Below are 6,054 nucleotides of genomic sequence, written 5' to 3' on the forward strand. Positions count from 1 at the left end.
GCAGAAGATAAGAGAGAAGTGGCTTCAGAAATGGAGCTGCGAAGGTGAAAAGAGACCTCAGTAGCTGCATGGGATGAGATAGGAAGGGAAGGGGAAATGCTAGGGGGTTCATGTGTCAGGAGTGGCCAAGGGGTCACCGAGTGCAGGAAGCAGGGGTGCAGCCCCTAATATTTTCCTATCTTCTTATGTGTTGCAGCGGGGAACTGCACAGAGTTTATAAGGATGGGGATGTGCTGTAATCCCTATTATAGCCTTTTGATTGAGCTCTTTGACTCCTGGCAGCTGAAAACTGAATGCCCTCAGCAGGATGGTCAGGAAGATGAATATTTCGATCTTTGCCATCTGCATTGCCAAACAAATGCGAGCCCCTGAAGAGGAGACAAGAAGAAGGCAGCAAGTGAGCAATAATTTACTATCCCATGTTCATTGCTTTGTAGCTATAAACATTCTGCATAACACTTTGGCAAAATAGACATAGTTAGGATAGGGAAAACATCAAGGCTGCTGACAATTTTCTAGCCTGGTCAGTGCTAACCTTTCTTTCTTCTTGCTATACTTATGTTTTGTTCTGTAAATTGAAGTTCCCTATCTCATATCAAGGAAGATACATTCAGGAAGAGGATGGATTGAAGATGAAGGGTCCTGTGGGAGGGGCAGGGCAGAGAGCATCTCCCAGGGCTAGAAGCCAGTGTAAGAGGGTCTAGCTCCCAGTGAGAACTGGGAGGGCTCACTTTTCTGTGTGCAGAATAAGGGTGAAGATTTAATTTTGATAGAGGACCCTGTTATTTCCTTTATTTCTTTTCAATCTTTTCTTCCTTTCCTATTTTTCTTTCTATTTTCCCTTTTAGATTAGCATGGTTTTTATTGTGTCTCACGTAGAAAACTTTCAATAAAACTTGATTTTAAAAAATTAAAGGAAAACTTTGGTCAACTGCCCAAATCAGCAATGCAGAAAGGGATTAAGACCATGAGCAAACTGTCCTGCCAGGTTTCTCTTTCCCGCAGCCCTGCCCCACAGCGGGTATGGAGGGGAAAGGAGCACAGCACGTGTCCCTCAAACAGCACATTCGCTTTCCCACCTCAGCTGGCACGGACCATTGGGAATCTCGGGCATAGGGGATCCTGCTGCTGCTGCGAATTCTGCCACCAGTAGCAGGACGCTGCTTGCCTCCCTGGCTGCTTAAGAGTGCTTCTCTCCCCTCCACCTTTCTCACTTTCTCACCCACCCCTCTGCCTTTCTCACTTCCTGGTTTTTGCGAGACTTCTGAAGAATGCATGCTCGAATCGCATGGCTGAATCGTTACCTTAGGGTAGCAGCCAGGCAGGGCAGGGCATTCGCTCCAAGGGTGGATCGAGCGCTTGGATGGGGAATGAAAAGAAAAAAAGGGGGGAGGAACAGGCGGGAGAGGAGAGAGTGCCTTGAGCATCAATTGTTAAGTTATTATGCTTCTGTGTGTGAATTCTGCGGACACGCACAAACGTGCCCTCGTGCAAACTGGCTAACTTACAAATCAGCCCCGTAATCTCCTCTCTGAAATGAAACATTCCAAGCAGGGAGGCTCATCGGCAATCCAGAATCCTTTCTGAGAAAGGGAAAGGTTTTGTTTCCGACTGCAATCTATTTATATGGAATTGCACAGTGCAAACGGCAATGCTAGCTGTTTATGCTTTTCCTCATGCGATGTGAATAGAAATATTGTTTTGCAAGGTGGAATAGCCTTTGCACAGAGAAAGAGGGAGGGGGGGAGTCCAACGCTTACAATTCGAGCTGAAAATAGGATGGTAGTCAACTAAGCTTTACTCAGAGTAGACCCATTAAAATGAAGGACTATGACTAAGTCAGGTCCATTAATGTCAACAGTCGACCTTCTCTGAGCTGACTACTGTCCAGAGTTTCTTTCAGACGAATAGACTGTGATCCTGGGTCCTAGTATGGCTCCACTGAAGGAGGGAGAAACATAGACTCTGTTGATGTGCATGAGCTAATTTAATATGAAACATTCACTGAAAGCAAAATCTCTTTTGAGAATAAAAGTCCTATATGTTTCCGAAAGGTCATGTTCATGCCTTAGAATCTAAGGTGGGCCCCAGATGTTGGTGGGTTCCAACTCTCATCAGGCCCAGATAGCACAGCCAAAGGCAGGGATGATGGGTGTTGTAGTCCAACAGCATCTGAAGAGCCTACAAAAGCAAAGCAGGTCATGTCTGATCAGATGTTTTCAAACTTGCTGAATACTCAGTGCCTATTGAACCAATGATATCTGTAGTCATTATTTAGCACTTGAATACTGTGAATCTAATCCACAAATATCCTTGCAATAATCAGGTCAGTCAAGCCCCAAGCCAATATCCCAAGCATATCTGTGGAAATAGTTGAGCTCAGTTTCTTAAACCCTTGTCTTATACCATCCATCTACACATATTCTGGAAACAAAAGTTACTGAAACAATTTGTTGTTCCATACCTATATATCTCAATGAAAAAAAAAACATGTTTATTAAAATCTATTTATTTTCTATTTCTATTACTTATTTTCTATTTCTTATTTTCTCCCAGACTTAGAAAGATTGTCCATCAACTGGGAAAACCAACGTCTCTCAACTTTCAATTTCCCTGATTCTAAAATTGGATTTATTTTATGTTTGTTTTAGTGAATCCATCGCACTAATTTTCAAGATTAGTGAAGCACACAGCCAAGGACTCTGTAAGCTAAATGTGCTACATATATAGTAAATGTATAATAAACCGATAGCTGGAGGTTTGCAGAATTTGTAGCACTTTTAGTTGAGGTCGTCAAGTACCGTATATGCATTTGGAGAGTGCCCCTAAATTCCATACTGACAGACACTTCAGGTGATTTACACGAATTGCATACTTTAGTAGTACTTTGGTCTGCTTTGTTATGTGAAATATCACAGACTGTCAGAAATTATCTTGGTAAATGTTTTATCTGTGTTAGCAACAGTTCTTTTCTTTTGAAGAGTTGGAAGTATGTCTACAATAGTGTTGTGCAGTTCATTTTTAACTTAGGCATTTTGCAAGCTCTCTGTTAGAGTTGCTTTTTAGCCTAACATTTTTGTCATACCTCTTATAGTATGAACTAGCATCAAAAACCGACTTTGATGAAATTATTACTGAGTCTTCTTCGATTAAAGCTAGAAAAATAAAGTTCTAATCACATGAGACTTCATTGAGGAGATTCCTACTTGAAGCCAGAGTTGAATAAGAACTTGTAACGTGACTTGTGAATAATGTTAATAGTTTTCTTATTTATATCAACCAAATAACACAGATACTGTGAAAGCAATGCCGTTTTACATCATATAGTATTATAATATAAAGTTATCATTGTGAAATAAATCAGTATGATATTTTTCTACATTTCATTTAGGCCTATCTGTATACTGTTTTACCACTTAATTACATTAAAAAAACTGTCAACTGCTATCTAAATGCCATTTGCTTTCCTCAAACTTTTTATTAAGACATAATAAATTAGATATTGTATTTTCTGGGAAAGAATTCAATACAAGGTGAAGTGTGTGGGGAATTGAATGGCACAGGGTGGGGTGGGGTGGAGGAGAGGCAGAAAGAAGAGCTAATTTGTCCGTGGCTAGGGAGCGCACTGATCACTGCAGATGGTGACAGCAGCCACGAAATTAAAAGATGCCTGCTTCTTGGGAGAAAAGCAATGACAAACCTAGACAGCATCTTAAAAAGTAGAGACATCACCTTGCCATCAAAGGTCTGTATAGTAAAAGCTATGGTTTTCCCAGTAGTGATGTATGGAAGTGAGAGCTGGACATAAAGAAGGCTCATCGCTGAAGAATTGATGCTTTTGAATTCTATTGCTGGAGGAGACTCTTGAGAGTCCCATGGAGTGCAAGAAGATCAAACGTATCCATTCTTAAGGAAATCAGCCCTGAGGGCTCACTGGAAGGACAGATCCTGAAGCTGAGGCTCCAAGACTTTGGCCACCTCATGAGAAGAGAAGACTCCCTGGAAAAGACCCTGATGTTGGGAAAGATGGAGGGCACAAGGAGAAGGGGACGACAGAGGACGAGATGGTTGGACAATGTTCTCGAAGCTACCAGCATGAGTTTGACCAAACTGCGGGAGGCAGTGGAAAACAGAAGTGCCAGGCGTGCTCTGGTCCATGGGGTCACGAAGAGTCGGACACGACTAAACGACTAAACAACAACAACAAGGGAGCGCAATCTGGACAGTTCTGTCAGGGCGCAAGATCACCTAGCTATGGCTCTGGTCCCAAGCCACCAACCTAGAGATCCCCTTAACTTGCCACTGCCTTGCCCCATTCTGCTGACCAGCAATGCTACTCCAGCCAGAAAGATGCTCCTTCTGCTCCGGCCCACTCCCTCATGTGCTGCAGCTCATGTCATTTCCTGGAAGCAGACCAGTAAGCACATCTATAGATCACAACATAGCTTGGTCTTCTGCATTTACCTGCACCAAATGGCAGATATTCTTCTCTGTTCACGAATTGTCCATGCTTGTCCAAAAAATGATTTGGGTTGAACTCTGCAGGTGTCTCCCATCGTGTTGGATCAAGAAGAACAGAGCGTAGATCGGGAACAATAATAGTCCCCTGCAAATAAGAAACAAGAGACTTGGAATGCATTCATATCAATACTTTTTTTTTAATTGTTCCACACTATCCCAAGACTAATCATTGCAGAGACTGATCTGAATTATTATTATTATTATTATTATTATTATTATTATTATTATTATTATTATTTTGGTGGGTGGCTTTGTATTCATCACTGTAAAAACTTTCTGTACAGGCAGGAACACAAGAGGACTTTCCCCCACCTCTTTTAAAATGAAAGCTCACAATCAGGCTGAGACCTCTGGCCACTACATGCTCCTCCCCTGCCACAATTGCCCCATGGAATGGCACTTGCTGATGGTGAAACATGTCTGCAGATGGAGCTCCTGCTCTTGCCCTTCAGATTTTTGAATAGACAGGAAGTTCCTGTACGGCTGGCTGCATCTCTCAATATGAAACCTTCTGCTGCTCTTTTCTCTTGGGCTACAGGAGTGCAGCTGTATCACACTGTTATACCTTGGGAATGAGAAAACCACGCAGCTTGAAATCCTTTGTACATTGCCTAGGGAACCCAAAAAAACTGGCAAATTTAAAGCGCTGCATCTCATGAATCACAGCATTGGTGTAGGGCAGTTTCTTCTTATCTTGATAGCAGATTGAGTGAGCAGAACCTATGACATCTTCTATTTCCTTGTGCATTTTATCTGAAGAGAATGATGGAAACAGAAGGTTTATTGTGAGTACTGCATTTTATTTCAAATGGACATTTATTTCCCTAGAACAGGGGTCTGCAACCCACGGCTCCGGAGCCGCATGTGGCTCTTTTACACCTTTGCCATGGCTCCGGGGCGGATACTAGCGAGGGGAGAAGGCGCATTGTGTGCCCCGACACTCCCCACTGTGGCGGGCGCTGTACTGGCTGTGATGTCGCATGGGAGCGGTGCGTGTGTTAGTCACGCACCGTCCCGACGTCACCTTCCCACCCGCTGTCAGATCGGAGGGCAGCGGCGCGCATGCTTTAAATGTCGTGATGGTTTTGCGGCTCCCAGGTTTTTTTCCTTCGGAAATGGGTCCAAGTGGCTCTTTTTGTCTTAAAGGTTGCAGACCCCTGCCCTAGAACATATTCCATAAATCTCTGTGAATGAGTCCCAGGTTCTTGCATTCAAAGCCCACCTCGTCCTCCAAAGAGTTTAAGTCAGTCTATATGGTTCTTCCCCACTCTAGATCCCAGGTAAGAAAAGGTTGAAAGAGAAGCTCATCTCAGTAGTTTCTGGTTGCCAGAACTGTCTGGATTTGCTGAAGGGCTGGGATCAAAGGCTGTCATATATTCGTCCTCCACCCCCAGCATGCTGCCCAGTTATATTCACAGAAAGGGGGAGGATGTTGGTTTCTGTTTACAACTACACACTTGGGATAGGTAATCACTTCACTGATTTACCCTTCCCCCTCCAGGTGTATTGTTTTCCCCAACACAGGCGTCTAGA

General features: G+C 43.3%; 1 long non-coding RNA gene across 1 annotated transcript; it reads right to left on the bottom strand.

Annotated features, from left to right (window-relative positions):
- Positions 1-310: 310 nt before the first annotated feature.
- Positions 311-5,303, bottom strand: LOC308585161. Its single transcript, XR_014007095.1, has 3 exons — positions 5,087-5,303; positions 4,465-4,606; positions 311-368 (listed from the first exon to the last, which is right to left on the bottom strand). It is a non-coding gene; the product is annotated as an uncharacterized lncRNA (long non-coding RNA).
- Positions 5,304-6,054: the final 751 nt, after the last annotated feature.

Source organism: Podarcis bocagei (assembly GCF_964188305.1).
Source record: "Podarcis bocagei genome assembly, chromosome: 4".
Classification (NCBI taxonomy): domain Eukaryota; kingdom Metazoa; phylum Chordata; class Lepidosauria; order Squamata; family Lacertidae; genus Podarcis; species Podarcis bocagei.